The 20,337-nt window shown below is 39.4% G+C and overlaps 1 long non-coding RNA gene across 1 annotated transcript in view; it reads right to left on the bottom strand.

Moving 5' to 3' along the window:
• Positions 1–20,100, bottom strand: part of LOC131382142 (uncharacterized) — a 75,661-nt gene extending 55,561 nt beyond the window's left edge. Inside the window, exons 1-2 of the long non-coding RNA XR_009211353.1 lie at positions 20,047–20,100; positions 19,753–19,863 (exon numbers count right to left, since the gene is read on the bottom strand). This is a non-coding gene — a long non-coding RNA (uncharacterized LOC131382142). The remainder of the gene's footprint in view (positions 1–19,752; positions 19,864–20,046) is intronic.
• Between the last annotated feature and the right edge of the window lie 237 nt (positions 20,101–20,337).

Below are 20,337 nucleotides of genomic sequence, written 5' to 3'. Positions count from 1 at the left end.
ACGCGTGTGGCGGGCTTCGGGCAGGGCTACATGCTCGGGCTTTTTGGCTTTGCTGGATTCCTCTTGGCAGTCACACTTGGACTCCACAGCTCCCGGGAAGGAAGAGAGAAAAAAGGAGGTGCAGTCTTAACGGGGATAGAGCTGTGACCTCTCAGCCTATAAAGAACATGTTTTGCCTTGCCGGGATGGGGAAACAGCTTTTGAAGTCTAGCCCAGATCTCCCTGGTGCAGATCATCTACCAGCTATTGTTCCAGCACAGATTTCCACTCTACATAATGGAGACACAATGACAAAGGGATTCATTCGCTGACTCTTTATTGAATGCTCACTATACTCAAGGTACTGGGAGCGGCAGAGAACATACTGGGGAAAGACAGGCATGTGTCCTCAGAGCAGAAGAAAATATCCAAAAAGAAATTTTAATGTGAACAGACTTTGTTTGGGCTAAATGTTTCCTGATATGTGAACAGAATATAAAATATGAATTTGGTAACTTAATTGATGAAACTGTCCATATGTAATTTAAAAGAAAAACAGGGATCTAGTTTTGGTAAACTCATAGCCACTCTCGAGATCCAACCCCATAGCTGTTTTTGTAAACCACTGTTGGCAGAATTTCTCACCTTGGTGATAGAGATAACACCAGCTTATTAATCTGTGGTTTCAAAGAAGAGAAAAATTAGTGGCAGGAGTACTGGATCATTTTTTATTAAAACCAGCTCAATTAAGGGAACCTTTACTAGCCAATATACTTATACCCACTGGAATGTGTTAAAAAGCCAAAATTCTGTCCAGTTCAATCCCAGAAGAAAAACATGCAGAGAACAGCAATATTTAGCAATGAGTACTGAACGTATTTTCAAGTCTGGGCAGCATTCTAGAAATTACTAAATTAACCAATGATGTGGTGTTGAACAGAACTCTCATCCTGAATATAATTATATTAAAACTTCTGACGATTTCTTCCCTCAACGTGCTATCCTCGGGTTGTAGGAGGTTAGGGTAAGAAGGACATATGGATGGGACAAGGAGGAAGGGAAGAAAATACTCACGAAAACCATATTCATAATTCAGCAGTTTTGTACAATGACAGATCATTCATGTACTATTTTTTACTCATGAAACTCAATTCATTCATTACCTAACATTTATTAGGTTTACTGAATAAATTATAGAAATGTAAATCACAAAATGAATTATATAACAAAATGTAGGTTTTTATTACATGCCAAGATTAATGTATTTTCTCCTTATGTAAAATTTCCTGGAATTAATACAAAGTTGAATATAATACTTTCAAATCATCTTCCAGTTTCCCTGAATTAGAAAACACTATGAACAATGTATTCAGTTGTGTGTGTGTGTGTGTGTGTGTGTGTGTGTGTGTGTTTGTGTGTATTTGGCATCATGCTCATATAATGTTTTGGCACCATTTTCTTTTATCTTACAAAATCATGTTTCACCTATCATTTACTAAACAAAGTTAACAATTGGAATCAAGTTGCTTAACTATAGAAACCAGTGTTAAGGAAGTTTTATTTACTTAAAAACATATTTTTCTGAATAAATATGGTGAGCACTACATTTCTGTGGGTTGCCTTGGAGAATGTAAATAAACGCTACCAGTTGATACCTGTCAATTACAGTCCTTATGTAGTTTGTGGCACTTGTAATTTATAATAGGAAAATCATTCATTTTCCTAATGATCATGGACAAGTCCACTGAATTTTTTATAATGTAATTGAAGAGACAGTAAGTCAAAACATCTTCATTCTTCTCTTAGCCATCTGCAAGGTTTCTTATAGGCACAAAACATCATGTCAGGCCATTTTTATGAGTTTCCCAGAACTTATAAATTATTTAGACATGAGTGTTTTACTGTCCTAATATAAAACTCTAAATGAGCAAATTTAAACAAACAGAGGAAGTCACCACATGGACGTACCATGCTCATGGATGATGGCCCCCAAAAAATTTGGGAGAAGCAGTGATTTGGGCACATAGGTAGTGATCAAAGAGATACAGTCTAGTAGAATGGCAGAAAAATCGAATTTCCTGAAAAAAGTAATATGAAAATGACATAGAAGCAAAATGGTAGAAAACTTGCCATTCCACTGGGTCATAATAGGCAGCTCAGTTTTTTTCCCACTCTCTCAGTATGGTTAAAGCCTGGATACGGATGGGGCACATTAGACTACCTATTGGCTACTATGCTCACTACCTGGGTGATGGGATCTGTACTTCAAACCTCAGCATCACACAATATTCCCATGCAACAAATCTGCACATGTACCCCCATATTTCAAATAAAAGTTTTTGAGGCTAGGCACAGTGGCTCACGCCTGTAATCCCAGAACTTTGGGAGAAGGCCGAGGCAGGTGGATCATCTGAGGTCTGGAGTTGGAGACCAGCCTAGCCAACATGGTGAAACCCCATCTCTACTAAAAATATAGAAATTAGCCGCGTGTGGTAGTGCATGCCTGTAATCCCAGCTACTTGGGAGGCTGAGGCAGGAGAATCACTTGAACCCAGGAGGCAGAGGTTGCAGTGAGACAAGATCACACCAATGCACTCCAGCCTGGGCAACAGAGCAAGACTCTGTCTCAAAAAAAAAAAAAGAAAAAAAAAGAAAAGAAAAAATCAAATAAAAGTTGAAAAAATAAAGAACTAAAGCCTGATGTGGAAAATGCCTATATCTAACCCAAATCTATCAAGCTAATCAGGAAAAGGAAGAAGACAAAGAAGCAGCAGCAGCCACCACCACCACCACCACCACTGCTGTCATCCTCTAATTTTACACAATAGTAAATGAAGACTGGCGGGGGGAAGCCCTCAGAGGTGGTGGCATTTCCTTCTCAGGTAAGCCAAGCTAGTTACAGGGATCAGTGTTCCCAGCTGTGAGATAATGATAGTTACTCTGTCCTTTTCATATTCTAGGCATTTGAGCACCTTGTCTCTTGGGCCCTCCCTGCCCACTTGGCCTACCCAGCCTTATTATTCATCCTTTAAAAGACTTAGCTCAAATTTCTGTTCATAACCACAGGAGGAATTACTCCCTCCCTCCTCTGTGGCCTTACAGAACTTTTCATTCTGCTAGTGTAGCACTTCTCAAACTGCAGTGGCTAACTGGGTACACAACCGTTTCTACCACCAGAATCCAAATGCTTGGAGGACAGATTCAGCATCTTATCTACCTTTTATCCTCAGGGTCTAGCAGAGGGTCTGGTATATAGTAGGCATTCAATAAATATCTGTTGAATAAGCATGTGAGTGAATGAAGAAGCATTTAAATTATCCCAAATACTAGAAGAAAAAGACCAGAATGAAAATATTCTAGTTTGTATATCTCAGCCCTCCAATCATTACACTTAAAAGAACTCTAAAGACAAGATATTTTTAAATATAAAAAATACATCTTCCCAAATAGAAAAAGATAAACTATGCCATGTAATTTTCACAAGGATAGTGGACATTACAAATTACAGCCATAAAACTCTAGTCGTTTGTAACTTATGTGGTATTTCCTTTAGTTCTACTCTTTCATCTTTCCCAAGATTTGTTTTTCCATCCTGAGTGCTTCAAGCTAAAGAAAAAGATGACACAGGGACATCTATGTATATAGACACAAAATCTCTCGCTTTCTCCAAACATTTAGGGTCACTATGCTCAGCTAAAATATTAAATTCCTGGAAAGGTACACAGAGAACTGGTCCTGACCATTCCAAATGACTAAAATCTACTTTCTCGCTATGCCTTGAGATATATTTTACAACTACAGTCCTGAAAATTGTGGACTACTTATAATTAATGAGAAAATATGAGAGGCTTGGAAGTAAATACACACACATAAAAATATTTTCTAAGTCAACTAAAGCCAAAGTCAAGGCTCTTAGGGAGCCACCAGTTACTAACGTATCAGGCTCCGAAGCAGCACTGGAGAGTGGCTGTGGAGGCAGAGGACCTGGACTGGAACCCACACTAGCTTTAGGACCTTGGCAAGTTATGAATCTTCTTGTGCCTCAACCTCTTCATCTTTAAACGAAAAAAAAAAAATGGTGCCTTCCTCACAAGGGTATTATGCAGAGTGAAAAATTAATGCAGGTAAGCAAATAGAAGCATATGTGGCATGCATTAAGAATTTAATAATGGTTAGAGTTAATATTATAGAATCACCTTCATATGTCCTTGTCTTTTAAGTTATTTCATTAGTAGGACATTCCAGAAGATGAGAAAATACTTCTCCTGAGCCAATCTCTGCCATAAGGTCACTGCCATTTGGGGCACATGTCATAGAAGGAAGTATAACAAACCTGATCCTGGAGTATTATGTTCCAATCAGACAAGAAATCATAGAAGGCATGAGAAATAATAATTCTATTAACTACACTTAAACTGGTTTTGCTGACATCCATAGGAATGCACACAAAAAAACCTTTTAGAGCCACATGTAACAGAGTAATCAAGGAACAGGCTATGCTGCTTATTAGCAAGATGTTTGGGCCCAGGTGACTTGCCACTCTGAGCCAGCTTCCTTATCTGTCCAATGGCAATAGTCATTATCACAATCATTGTAATTAGACCATTCTCACACTGCTAATAAAGACATACCCAAGACTGGGTAATTTATAAAGGAAAGAAGTTTAATGGACTCACAGTTCCACATGGCTGGGGAGGCCTCACAATCATGGCAGAAGATGAAGGAAGAGCAAAGGGTGTCTTACATGGCTGCAGGCAAAGAGAGAATGAGAGCCAAGGGAAAGGGGAAACCCCTTATAAAACCATCAGATCTCATGAGACTTATTCACTACCACGAGAACAATATGGGGGAAACTGCCTCCATGATTCAATTATTCCCCACTGGGTCCTTCCCACAACACATGGGAATTACGGGAGCTACAATTCAAGATGAGATTTGGGTAGGGACACAGCCAACCCATATCAATCATCTTCACCATACCTAATGCTATTGGTAAACCTTAAACGAGATAGTATGTACGAAAGCACCTAATAGACAGTTCATCCATGTTACCTTTACATTTTTATTCCTCCTGATTCCTATGTAACTCTGTGGGTTTGCTGTGACTCTCTTCAGTTTTCCAAGAGACTCTCGTTACTTTCTCTCCCACCTAGATTAGATTGGGTCTAAGGGAAAAAATAAAAAATAAAAAAAAACAACTAAAAAAACCAAAACAGCTTCTTCTTTCTGAAAAAGCCAATCAAACATTTCTAATGGATAAGTTCCCTATTTGGTAAATCAAGAAAATCTATCATAATAAGTATGTGAAGAGGCCAAGTAAGAGTAGATCATTACCACAAAACTATAAAAAGATGACAGATTATGGAATATGCAATGTTAGGATCAAGTTTGCTGTAAAGAGAACAAATAGCGACCTCTTTGCCTGAGTTTGGACTTAGCACACAAAGGGAAATGAAGGTACAATATGAATGCTGATTTTTCACTTTGGAAACAGATGGTGAGCAATGTCTATGAACACTGGATTATATATCCTCCTAGATATTTCTACAGGATTAGATAAGACCAAAAAACATTATATTGAGCATAAAAGTAATCAAATAAAAATCCAATTTTATGTTCTCTGTCCTCTTCATAATTGAACAACCTATTAAAATTAAAGAATGGACACCAACCTCAAAAATTTGTGTGTAGCCCTTTTATTTGTTAAATTTAAAATAGCTTATTTGTATCCCAAATATTTAAAAGTATCCTTGTGGGCCAGGCACAGTGGCTCACACCTGTAATTCCAGCACTTTGGGAGGCCAAGGCAGGCAGATCACAAGGTCAGGAGATGGAGAACATCCTGACAACATGGTGAAACCCCAACTCTACTAAAAATACAAAAATTAACCAGGCGTGGTGGTGGGCGCCTGTAGTCCCAGCTACTTGGGAGGCTGAGGCAGGAAAATCACTTGAACCCGGGAGGTGGAGCTTGCAATGAGCCAAGATCGTGCCACTGCACTCCAGCCTGGGCAACAGAACGAGCCGTCCCAAAAAAAAAAAAAAAAAAGTATCCTTGTGGTCAAAGAGCTTCGATAATAAACAACAGGAACAGAAGAATTCACCATCTAAATAGATGTGAATAGAATAGGTGTCATCTGTCATGACGTCTGAATAGAATAGGTGTCATCTAAATAGATGACAAGGAAAGGGAGAAATGCTTGAATTCCAAATAGCCTGTTTGTGCGCTGCAAATTCAAATTAGCCACCATAATTCGTTCAAGAAATGGAACTACATTTCTGACCCTAAAAGATATCACATGCTATCACAGATGAAAACAAAAGTCAATATATTTATACACATTTTACCCTTTAAGAGCCTAGGGTTCAGAGGTATGATGTGATTTGACAAAGTTCACATTGCTAATAAATGAAGCACTGGGATTTGAACCCAGAGTTTTCTAAATCTAGTGTCTCCCCTCCCCATCATAGAATGCCTCCTCTCAGAGTACACATCTGACAAAGGACTGGGTGTGGAGGCTGTTATTGAAAAGACAGACTGGAGTCAACTAGTAGAGATGAGATCACTGGGTCTCTGCTTTTTAGCCTGTAGGCGCGTGGAACCATTAAAACTGTTTATGAGGAAAATAACATGTCAAACAGGAACAGAAATATTATCTGTATAGACAGATAAAATTTAGGAAAAGAACTGAAAGCTTTTTCCCTCTAACAGGGATTTCTGGTCAGATAGTGATCTGTTTGATTAATAGATTCAGATACATTGTTCAATGTAAGAGTTGTCAAGTCACTCTTTCCAACTTTCCAAAATTTCCAGGATACATCATATTTATAATGACAATCTCCTGTATGCAGACATCATCTCCCACAAAAAAACCCCACTCTCCTATATTGTGAAAATCCAAGATCAGTTTTAATGAAACCCACTAAATGCACCAAAAAAGTAAAATATAATCATACTGATAGTTACAATTTTACTCTTAGAAAAAAATGCATGGTACTCCTCATCTTCTTCAATACAATCCACAAAAACAGATTCATGGACAACTAAACTCCATAATATCCTCTAAGGAAATGAACTATTTCAGGTGGGAGGCAATACTGATAAGTAAAAAACACTTCCTGGTTCCTCGATCCAAGCATTCACTTAAAAGGTATACTTGCTTATACATAGGTGGAAAGTTGAAGCAGTTTAAAAAAAAAAAAAAAACAGCGAGCCCTAGTTAGGATACAGTAATAATATGTGCTGTCCTTTGACAAGTATAAAACATAATATTCTGGCTTATGCCAATTTGGCATGTAAAAGGATAACCTAGAACATCACCATCAAAACATACAAATGCCTAGCTAGCAATCCAGGTCAGAAAAAATGTAAAAGAAAAAGCTGTCACATGATATTAGGTATAAAGCAGTACAAAAATGATTAACTCCAGAAATGGTGTTTATGTTGGAAAGGTATACAAGGTTATAAACAAGTTTTATTCAGTTGGTTCCATACCAATGCAAAGCTTCATGCCTTAAACGGCTTCATGTATTGCTCATCAGGAGCCAATTACAGGTCTACAAATATGTTTATTTTAAAACAAGAACAAGGACAGTCTGGCTCATTGTTTGTTCATCTTTCTAGAAAACAAGTTTCTATATAAATCTTTCTAAGGGAACACATCTACCTTCCAACTATAGTTTGGTGGCTTTTATAAGCCCCTAGATATTTTTTCCTACATTTCTTCTGAAAAGAATACACAAACTACCAACAGAGGCTTATGTTAACGAGAAGCAACTAAACACTTGCTAAGTTTGAGAGATGGGTATTAGAAGGACAAATACAATTCTGTCTTCAGAGAATACCTACATACATTCTGATCTCATGATCCCATTTTTAAAGCTTCCAAAAGAAGTGAGTCCAAAAGCAACATCTATTACTGAACTCAGCTTAGAAGATTTTTTTGTTTGTTTGTTATACAGTCTCCTTTCCAAAGATTGGATAAAAGACATGTCTTGACCAGGCGTGGTGGCTCACACCTGTAATACCAGCACTTTGGGAGGCTGAGGTGGGCGGATCACCTGAGGTCAGGGGTTCGAGACCAGCCTGGCCAATATGATGAAACCAGTTTCTACTAAAAGTACAAAAATGAGTCAGGCGTGGTGGCGGGCACCTGTAATCCCAGCTACTTGGGAGGCTGAGGCAGGAGAATTGCTTAAAGGTGGGAGGCAGAGGCTTCAGTGAGCCAAGATCCTACCACTGTAGTCCAGCCTGAGCAACAGAGCAAGACTCCCGCTCAAAAAAAAAAAAAAAAGAAAAAAAAAAAAAAAAATGTTTACTTCAGTTTCTTCAGTTGCTTTCATGAGGAAACTGGCCCTTACCATTCTCCTTCACAAGACAGGGGAGAATAGTCATAGTCTTGAAAAACTATGTGCTTTGAGTATTCGGCACATCAATGAAAATGAGCAGTCTTGAATAACATAAGATATTCTTTAGGTTACATAAGACGCAAATATTATAATCCCTAATCAGACAACTAAACTATGGATAGTTGTATGGGACTTAAAGACACAGAATTACAATGCTGTTGTGTTAATTCAGTCATGTTAATTCAGTCCAATTTTATAAATAAGAATCTGAAGTACACAGACATCAAGTTAATTTACCACATTTACTCAGTTGCAAAGCCAAAAAGATCTCCAATCTTGACTCCTGATGAAATTTTTCATTATGTCACTGGAATGAATTTTTAAACTATGCCTACAATTTTTACCCTGACCACTAATTCACATCTTTCTCATGGCTGGAAGTTAATAAATTGCTTTCAGAATTGATCAAGGGTTCGGATATGGCAGAGTATGTGCTCAGGGCTGGGCCAGGAGCAAGGCCTAGGAGAGATGAGGACACTGGTTGTTGTGATAGAGTGTGGCCCCTGCAAGGAGAGGTGCCATGTGTAATGCACCATGAGCGCACACACTAAGGAAAGGTGACTATTCCATACTGGTTTCAACAAAAAACACCAGAGAGAGCAATGAGAAAAAATGTAAAAGAAAATTCTCACTCTTTAATAAAGTGAAGGCCAAAAAAAAAAAAAAAGAGCGGCCAGGTGCAGTGGCTCACGCCTGTAATCCTAGCACTTTGGGAGGCCAAGGGGGGTGGATCACCAGGTCAGGAATTACTGGTGATCAACCATGGTTTGCCAACATGGTGAAACCCCATATCTACTAAAAATACAAACATTAGCTGGGTGTGGTGGCGTGTACCTGTAATACCAGCTATTCGGGAGGCTGAGGCAGAAGACATGCTTGAACGTGGGAGGTGGAGGTTGCAGTGAGCCGAGATCGCACCACTGCACTCCAATCTGGACAACAGAGCAACACTCCATCTCAGAAAAAAAAAAAAAAAGCAACACTATTAGGAAGGACTTACTCCTGCTACATTAGAACAAGGCAAGGATGATGGAAGATACAGAAAGCTTTCCTTTATCTAAGTTCCAGGCAGAACTAGATAGAACAGAAACTTGGAGCAGAGCTGTTGCCAAAGCCCTGAGCTCAGGTTAAAGGAAACTGTCACTGTTCCATTTCTCCTTCGAGTTTCAAATTTGGTTTCCCAGTGTGCCACTGTAAAAGGGTCCATCCAGTACTGGGGAGAAAACAAATTCCCAGCTCCCACAACTTACAACAACTGAAACTGGTTATTTAGGATTCCCAGAAAGGATTAAAAAAAAAAAAAAACAACTCATTTGTTTATCCTTGCAGGTCAGTTAGGTTAACAACCTCAATTGACCACCATGAATGAAAAAAGTTAAGGAAGAAGAATACAAATAAGGATTTTGCATTTATTGTTTGTTGTCTTACTAATTGCAATTTGGGGGCCTTGACACAATTGTAGTTGATGGAGGTTAAACAAGGAAGACTGTTGGTTTACAGCCTATTCTTGGCGATTTGGAAGTAAACAATAACCAATATTTACTCAGGCTACTAGTTGTATATGCTTCCTCCTCCTCTCTATCAGATGACACAAAGTGTGAGCACCACATAGAGAGTGCCCCAAAATTTACAAATTGTCACATATATCGTATCTCATCTAATACAACAACCACAAGACTAAAGTGTTCTTTCATCATTTGACAAATGATAAAGGGAGAACTCAGGGAGGTACAAAAATTTCCCAGTGCTCACTAGGTAACTGGAAGAGGCTGGATTATAACACAGAGTTTCTGACACCAAGTGCCTGCCCTGAGCCACATGTACTCATTTAATATCTTATCTCTCATTCTCCTTTCCTTTGCTCACATATAAAGAGCTGAGCAGAAGAGGTTTTGAATGTTGGGTTTTACGAGAATTTGTGGATTTCAACTCTCCGTGTTCTTCCTATGCCCAGATTATTATCAATAACACAGAGTTGGCATTATATGATCTTTCGGGTCTCTGAAGAGAAAAACCAATAAATAAATAAATAACCAATTTATTTCCAACAAATTGGTTGGAAATAAAATATAGGCTTAGCATACATTTGGCAGGGTTGGGGAGGGGGTGGTGGGCAAGGAAAGTCTAATAGTCTTCTCTTTCTTGGTTCTGGAGCTAAGAGTATCAAATCTCCAGTGGAAAAGTCAAACCTACTTTCCAATCAAATAATGAAGCCTTCCATGTTAATCCCTACACAAGAGATACAAAGAGAATGTATACAGGGATGATTTTATGGATGTTCTGGAAAGACAACACCTGTTCTTTGGACCCTAGTGCCTTTGGTTACACCCAGGTTTTAAGGGGATGAATATAAATCTTTTTGGAAGATTAAAAGAAATCCAGAAATTATAATATTCTTTTGCTTCCCAAGAAAAACAATCTTCAGATAATTGGGATTTGATGAGAGTGGTGGAGCTATGCAAATCTTATGCCATTATGAGCATGCAATAATTAGCATTCAGACTGTTAAAGTTATGAAGCAATCCCTTTGCTGTGTGATTCAGAAGCCTTGGCTCCCTACTTTCAGATTAAAATGAAGACTGAAAGACTAAACTTCAACTATGTTTGAATGTCTGTGGGCTGTTTTCCCCACAACTAACAACCTTATTTAAACTCCCAACTTTTAAACTGCTAAAACCATGGAAACATTAATAATGGCCCTCCTTCATTAAACCTCAACTTCCCCTCCCACTTGTACTTTTGACCAATTTATTCACTTCAAAGCAAGCAACAGCATCCTGTTCAGTTACTCAGTAGGACCTCTGTATCTTCACCCAACACCTTAAACCAAAAGAACACCAAAACCCACAAAAAAAAGTCATGATCTCTACACTCCTCCTAGTCTATTGAAGGCAATTATGTAACCTCAAAGTTTTTGCTTTTATTTTTTATTTTTTCAGTTGCCATGGGAAAGACTGTTTGGGCAGCTCCAACTGCACAGGGTAATTACTGGCCTCCCAAAATGCACTCACTCACAGACACACACACACACACACACACACACACACAACCTGCAATGATATAAAGAAAAAGTAAACATAATTTTAAGCATTTTCAAAGAGGCCAAGAAGGCATTAAACAATCAATGTATTGCTTTGCTACTGGCAGAAATAAACAAAACAGCCATTTACTGTCAAGAAAACAGCATTTTCAGAGCTGAAGTAGTAATAATAGCAATTAATATTTCCTCAGAATTTAATATTTGCCAGGTACTGTGGCCTAAGTATTTTACAAAGATCATCTTATATGATCTCCAAAAATATAAATCTACAATTCCCATTTTTACAGAAAATAAATGAGGTTAAGAGAGGCTGAGTCACTTGCACAGGGCTGATTAGTAGTGGAGCCAGGATTCAAACCCAGAGCCCACAGTCTTGGTGCTCTCACTGTGCCTCATGGTGCCTGCCTGCCCACAGCCTATGTTATCATCACAGCTCGCTCCTGGTCTGGGCTAACGACCTGTTGAAGGAACTCAAATGATCACTCATCTCATCTACTGAAACTAAGAATAATTCAAAATATTTGGGGGTGTCAAAATGCATATGACCAGCCTGAGCTGCGAACCTGTCTCTACAAAAAAAACAGATTTAAAAAATTAGCCAGGCACAGTATTGCATGCCTGTAGTCCCAGCTACTCAAGAAACTGAGGTGGGAGGATCACTTGAGCAGCTGGAAGATCAAGGCTGCAGTAAGCCACGATTGCACTGCTGTACTTCAGCATTCCAACGTGGGCGACAGAAAGAGACCCTGTCTCGAAAAAAAAATGCATTTGACCACAGGCTGCACCAGTAACAATGATCTTATTTCAGTATCTACAGTACAATATAAGTATGCGTATGTAACATTCAAATACTGTGGCCTTTTCCATTTTCTTAATCAGTTTCAATTTCTCAGTGTTAACTCCTTAATTTAACACTTATCAATAAAAATGCTATCTGCTAATGTGCATTGTAACATTAATTTTGAGTTTTAGGAGGTTTGTGAATGTGGGGTAAGGAGAAGAGCTATTCAACTCTCATCTATTTTATTTTATGTCATTATTTTATTTTATTATTCCCAAGAGAAGAAATATTTTTACTTTGGCTTCTTCATGAATTTAGGTAATTACTGAGATTCTTGCCATCTTTATATGCTGGATTTGATTCCCTGTGGTAGAAAGTGTATACAATTCCCAAAGAAATCTATGTTAATAGTATACAGTTCAAATATTAAAAGAGATTAGGTGGTATCAGAAGCAGAGTCTTGGACCAGGCCCCCAACCTCAATGGGTAGATCATTTAACAAGCCAACACATGCTAATAGAATCTTCTAAAGGGCTGGACACCTCTCACAAGGTCCCCCTACCCACCTTGACTCTGTTTATCAAGGGAGGAATCCCGACAGCATGGAGCCCCCAGGCCTCCCCTCCTCCATCAGCACAGCATGCCCGCAGTCACAAGCTGCCTGCAAGTTTGGTAAGACTCTGGCTCCAATCCCTTGGCCTCATCTGACCCGTCTTTCTGCCGTATCACTCATCTCCTGGAAAGGAACATGTTTCCAAGCTTCTTCCACATCAGCAGTAGGAAAGGAATTTGCAGTCTTTGAGTATTAAGTGACCTGGGTAGAAAAAAGTCTTAGAAGGGAGGTGAGGCGGAGGGGTGGGGAAGTACAATGAGATACTTTCACTTTGCCAAATTCCCAACCCTTTTTGGCTGTAGGCAATGCCAGAAGAGAAAGCCAAAAGGAGGTAGGAGGATAAGTGGAAACAGCTCCTCCTCTTCCCTTGCACTTCCTGGCTGGATATCTGTAAACATCTCTCTACCACCCTTCCCCACGCAGGGAGCCTGGGGACATACACACACTTGCCTAACTGCTGGAGCCACACCATCCACATTAACTACCTCTCTAAGTCCCTGAGAAGCAGATCAGGCAGAGTGGCCAGGGTGGGGACAGGGTGGATCCACAGAAGGCCACCTGATGACCTTTCCATTAACAACCAGAGCTCTTGGTGCTGCCTCCCAGAGATGAGTAGGGGAGGTGTCTAGACAAAGAAGAAAATAAAAATGTTTTCTTCCTTCCCTTCCCTCAGTCACACTTTAAACCTTCCTCTGGGCACTGCAGTAAAAAGAAGCAAGGAGGTGCACCTAGCTGGAGAGCAATCTCCAGGAAGCTAGATGAGCCATCCTGTGTGTGGGAATGAAAAGCAGACCAGAACAGAAAGCAGTGAGGTTGTGATTCCAAAATCCCAGCTCCTAAACCTGTGGCCAGAGTAGAGCCTGTAATTAAACATGAACTTGCCAGTGGCTCTCTTAATACATGAGGCAAAAAGTTAATGTCTGATGGACTGGGGCCCATGCCAAACTCCAGCTCAGTTGCTTCCCCACAGGGAACTAGTTCAAAGAAATGAGATCTAGTGGTAGTGAACAAGCCAAGTAAGTTGCAGGGAGGCCCCAGCTCACAGCTCTGCCTTTGGAGCCCCTCCTCTGGGCTTCCCTAATACTCTATGCACAGCTCCTCCCCAGGTACTCACAGCCATCATTCATCTTTTATTGATCTGTCCTGTCTATGAAGCAAAGTGGAGGGCTGCCCTTTTCTGGACTTTATGTGCTTGGTACCAAATACACTAGGTCTGCACTGTCTAATACAGTGGTCACTAGACACACGTGGCTCTTGAGCCCTTGAAATGTGATCAGTCCAAACTGAGATGTATCTCGAGTTTAAAAAGCACAGTGGATTTCACAGACTTACTCTGAAAAATACAGTTAAATATCTCATTAATTTTTATATTAATTAAATATTGAAATAATATTTTGGATATATTAGGTTAAATAAAGTGTGTTATTAAAATCAATTTCACCTAATTCTCTTCATTTTTTTTTTTTAGCATGGCTACACATGTGGCTTATATTCTATGTCTATTAGATAGTATTGTTCTGGGTATTCCATGAGGGAGGGAGGGAGGAAGGAAGGAAAGAAGGAAGGAGGGAAGGAGGAAGTAAGGAAGGAGGAGAGGGAGGGAGGGAGGAAGGAAGGGAGGGGGGCGGGCAGGCAGGCAGGCGGGCAGGCAAGAGAGAGAAAGAGAGTGGGGAGAGGGATGGAGGAAGGAACACCAAGAGAAAGAGAAAGTTGACTGGAGATCAGTATAAATGCTTTTAAATCAACATATAATAGAAATGGTTTTAAAGAAGTGAGGTTATTTTCAGAAATAATTTCTGTATCTGGAACTACATTTCATTCTGAATCATTTGCTGTGAGAAAACGCTTACTAATCACCCAGGACTCCTAAAGGATGAGAGAGCAACAGACTGTCGGCCAGGCCACATCACAGAGGCCAAACTCAATCTTCAGTCCTGTGGTAAAGACTTGGGAGAGCAGAAGGGAATTGTCACTTGGAGATAAAACAATGAATCTGGAAACCCCACAGTTTTCCAAACTTCTCTTTATCCTAAATGTAACGATTCCCTCAGTTCAGCTGATTAAATATGTTCTTTAAAACTGTTTTTAAAAATGCACAACCTTCCACCAAACATTTAAAGAAGTAAGCCAGGCACAGTGGCTCACGCCTGTAATCACAGCAGTTTAGGAGACTGAGGTAGGTGGATCACCTGAGGTCAGGTGTTTAAGACCAGCCTGGCCAACATGATGAAACCCTGTCTCTACTAAAAAATACAAAAAATAGCTGGGCATGGTGGCGCATGCCTGTAATCCCAGCTACTTGGGAGGCTGAGGCAGGAGAATCGCTTGAACCTGGGAGGCAGAGGTTGCAATGAGCTGAGATTGCACCATTGCACTCCAGCCTGGACAACAAGAGTGAAACTCTGTCTCAAAAAATAAAAATAAAAATAAATAATTAACACTGATCTTTCTCAAATTCTTCCAAAATACTGAAGAAGATAAAACACGTTTTTTGTTTGTTTGTTTGTTTGTCTTTTGAGACTGAGTCTTACTCTGTTGCCCAGGCTGGAGTGCGGCGGCGCAATCTCGGCTCATGGCAGCTTCTGCTTCCTGGGTTCGAGTGATTCTCCTGCCTCAGTAGCTGGGACTACCAATGCACACCACCATGCCCGGCTAATTTTTGTATTTTTAGTAGAGATGGGGTTTCACCATGTTGGCCAGGCTGGTCTTGAACTCCTGACCTCAGGTGATCCACCCACCTCGGCCTCCCAAAGTCCTGGGATTACAGGTGTGAGCCACTGCACCCAGCTGATAAGACACTTTTTAATTCATTCTATGAGGCCAGTATTACTGTGATACCAAAGCCAGAAAAAGAAAGAAAACTATAGACCAATATCCCTTATAAACACTGTTGTAAAAACTCTCAACAAAATACTAGCCATCTGAGTTCAGCAGAATATTAAAAGAATTATACACCACAACCAAATGAGATTCAGTCCTGAAATGCAAGGATGGTTTAACATAGAAAAATTGATGTAATATATAATGTTACCAGAATGAAAGACTAAAACCACATGATCATCTCAATGTGGTTGATTCAGAAAAAGGACTTGACAAAATTCAATACCCTTTCATGTTGAAAATACTCAACATACTAGAAAGATATCTACCTCAATATAATAAAATCCATATATGAAAAAACCCATAGCTAACATCATAATGGTAAAAGACTAAAAGCATTTACTCTAAGATCAGAAATAAGGCAAGGATGCCTGCTTTCACCACTTCTATTCAACATGGTACAAGAAGCTCTAGCCAGAGCAATTAGGCAAGAAAACAAAATAAAGGCCATCCAAATTGGAAAGGAAAAGTAAAACTATTTCTGTTTGCAAATGATCTGATCTTATCTCCAAAAGAACCCCCGATCCTGCACTCAAAAAATTGTTAGAGCTAATAAATTCAATAAAGTAGCAAGATACAAAGCCAACACACAAAAATAAGTTGCATTTATATATACTAACAATGAACAATCTGAAAAGGAAATTACAAAAATGGTTCCATTTATAATAGCATCAAAAACAATGAAATACTTAGGAATTAATCAAGGAGTTAAGAGATTTATACAATAAAAACTTTCTGAAAGAAATTTAAAAAGACATAAATACATAAAAACATATACCATGTTCATGAATTAGAAAATTTCATACTGTTAAGATATACCACCCAAAGCAATCTGTAGATTCAATGCAATCTCTACCAAAATCCCAATGACAATTTTTGCAGAAAGAGAAAAATCCATTCTAAAATCCATAGGGACTCTCAAAGGACCCTAATTAGAAAAAAAAATCTTGAAAAAGAACAAAGCTGAAGGATTCACACTTCCTGACTTCAAAACTTACTACAAAGCTACAGTGATCAAAACATGGTGATACTAGCATAAAGACAGAGAGATGCACCAGCAGAATAGAAAACCCAGAAATAAACCCTCACATATATGATCAAATGATTTTTGACAAGGATGCCGAGACCACCCAATGGGAAGGGGCAACATTTTCAACAAATGGTGCCGGGAAAATGAAATGTCCACATGTGAAAGAATGAAGTTGGACTTTACATAACACCATATACAAAAATAAACTCAAAATGGAACACAGACCTAAGCAGAAGACCTAAATCTATAAATCTCTTAGAAGAAAATGGGACAAAAGCTTCATGCCATTGGATATGGCAGTTATTTCTTGGCTATGACGCCAAAGGCATAAGCAACAAAAGGAAAAGAATAGATAAATTAGACTTCATTTAAAAATTTTATATTTTGTGCATCAAAAGCCAACAGAGTAAAAAGGCCACCCACAGAATGGGAGAAAATATTTGCAAATCATATTTCTGATAAGGGATTCATATTCAGAATACACAAATAACACCTAAAAATTCAACAACAACAAAACAAACAACCTAAGAGACAGGCAAGGGAACTGAATAGATATTTCGCCAAAGAAGATATACAAATGGCCAATAAGCACATGAAAAGATGCTCAACATAACTAATCACTAAGGAAATGCAATCAAAACTTCGAGATACCATCTCATGCCCATTTGAATGACTACTATCGAAAAATCAGAAAATAAATGTTGGTGAAAAGGTGGAAGAACTGCAGCCCTTGTGCGCTGTTGGTTGGAATGTAAAATGGTACAGCCATTGTGGAAAACGGTATGGGAGTTCCTCAAAAAATTAGAAATACAATTACCATATAATCCAGTAGTTCCACTCCTGAGTATGTACCCAAAAGAATTGAAGCAGGCTCTTGAAGGGATATGAGTACACCCATGTTCATAGCAGCACCATTCACAAATACTAAATGTGGAAGCCACACAAGTGTCTGTCGATGGATAAATGGATAAGCAAAAATGTGGTATATATTAATACATACAATCGAATGTGATTCAGCCTCAAAAAGGAATGAAATTCTGATACATGCTATAACAGGGATGATCCTTGAAGGCTAATCATGCTAAGTGAAGTGAGTCAGTCACAAAAGAACACATACTATATGACTCTACTTATATGAGATACCAAAAGTAGTCAAATTCCTAGAGACAGAAAGTAGAATGGTGGTTTCCAGCGGCTGTGGTGGGAGGAGGGCATGGGAAGTCAGAGTTTAATGGGTACAGAATTTCAGTCTGGAAAGATCAAAGGTTCAAGAGATGGAGTATGGTGATGGTTGCAAAAAATGTGGAAGTTCGTAATGGTGCAGAACCATAAACGTACAAACAGTTAAGATGGTAAGTTCTGTGGCAGGTATATTTTACCACAGTTTTAAAAAAAGAAGAAAAAGACAAGGAGGAGGGCGAGAGGGGGGAGGAAATGGAAGATGGGGAGAAAAGGAGGAGAAGGAGAGGAGAGGAGGAAAAACGAGGAGAAAATGTGAGAACAGTGAGAGGAAAGGGAAGGAGGTGAGGATCCAGGGGATTAGAATGAGGGGATTAGAATGGCCTTCAGGTCATGAGAACGGGAATTCACACATGTACCTCTATGACTGCCTGGAAATGTTGACGGAGCAGGGCCACTGCTCACTAAATGTCTCTATGACAATATTTTATCTTCCAATACTTGTACAACCTTTTCATTTTGCCACTTGAACTTGCAGGAAGATTCAAAAAACAGACTGAGGGTGAGTACACAAATGAAAAAAAAGACAAGGAGAATGTGTGTGTACATGCCCTATTTTTTGTAAAAATTACAATTCCTTTCCATCCACCATCCATATACTTAGCCCCAACCTGTCCTTACCTTGGCTAAAGTCAAGAACACCAAACTTAGTAATACTGAGAGCAAGCATATGCTTTCAGATGCTATAAATGTTATTTCTAAACTGATCTAACAGGATAATAGTAACAATAGATATTATGTGGTAGGTATCTTGCAATCTACTTTAAAAATTACATTATTTTTTACAGCAGTTTTGTATTATTAACGCCATTTCACAGACGAGACAACAGAGGCTGATAATTTCATCCAAGGACATAAGGTAGATGAGATTTGAAACCCAGGTCTGGTTGATTGCTGGTAGTAAGGGAATATTTTGTAAATCAAGGCCATCTAAACAGGAGGAATACTGACAAATGAGAAGAAACAGAAGCGTCAGTGGAGGTAAGGGCAAACAGAAACTCACTAGCTAATCCGACTGCCAAGACATGATAACTGCACTGCACGTAATCTCTGAAACCTAATGTGGGTTTTTTGTTTGTTTGTTTGTTTGTTTGTTTTTACACAGAGTCTCACTCTGTAGCCCAGGCTGGAGTGCAGTGGCACGATCTCAGCTCACTGCAACCTCCACCTCCTGGGTTCAAGCGATTCTCCTGCCTTAGCCTCCCAAGTAACTGGGATTACAGGCACACGCCACCATGCCCAGCTAATTTTTGTATTTTTAGTAGAGACGGGGTTTCACCATGTTGGCCAGGCTGGTCTTGAACTCCTGACCTTGTGATCTGCCCGCCTCAGCCTCCCAAAGTGCTGGGATTACAGGCATGAGCCACCGCACCTGGCCAACTTAATGTTTTAGGAGGGCTGAATGCCGTGTCCCATGTCCCTTTGAAAGTCTTTTTTTTTTTTTTAATCTCTAAATCTCAGCTTTATAAACAAGAATCAAAAGAAAACGACTTAACCTAAGAAAGAGAAATTCTGGTTGGGCAAGAACATTAATAATCTGCCTTCCTACAGGGTCCTTTTCTCTAAGTTATATATTAAAGAAGTTACATGGGAAGAAGAAAAAATCAGAAGGTAAACAGAAAACTACTCCAGCAAATGTACTGACCTCTAATGAAGGATAATTTCCTCAAAAGTATTTATGCTTTCTAAAGTATTACACTTTATATAAAAGTAAAGCTGAAGTATAGAAAGCAACATCAGAGAATTTGATTCTTCACATACAGCTGTCAGGGATGGTTTACCTGAACCCACATTGCAATCCTGGAGTGTAAGAGCAACTTGGTGAAATGGGACAGAAAACGCCCTGTGAAGCCGCAGACTCTGGAATCTGTTATACCCATTTCCAATCTCACCTAGAAATCCAGAAAAAAAGTCACTTTCAGACACATTACAGGATTAAAACTTTGCCTTCTTACAAGAAGGTTAGAACTATATGAACACTTTGCCATTTGCTCTGCTCTTCCATTTACAAGGTTTTTTGTTTGTTTTGCTTTTTTCCTCACAAACATCTACAGTTGACAACAAAGCGTTCTTACACACAACACTGCCCACCCTCTCGTCTTTCTGTATCCATTTTTAAGTGCCTGGAAAACACAAGAAGGGGAAACAAAGGGCAAATGCCAGTCTGTGACCTCTGTCTGGACTTAGCCAAGCGTGATGTGTGAATCAGGTGTGTGGAATGGAAGTTTCCATGGCAACGAGACTGCCAGGCAAGAAAGGACTTCACACAGGCTTTCTACCAAGGTGATAGAAACAATGAGGCCACCTGAGGGACCTCAGCAAAGAGGGAGGGGGTAAAGTTCAGAGATCTCCAGTGACGGCAAGGA

Source organism: Hylobates moloch, unplaced genomic scaffold (genome assembly GCF_009828535.3).
Source record: "Hylobates moloch isolate HMO894 unplaced genomic scaffold, HMol_V3 SCAFFOLD_20, whole genome shotgun sequence".
Lineage (NCBI taxonomy): Eukaryota > Metazoa > Chordata > Mammalia > Primates > Hylobatidae > Hylobates > Hylobates moloch.
The sequence above is the reverse complement of the archived record's forward strand: the minus strand, read 5'-3'. Positions and strand labels throughout refer to the sequence as shown.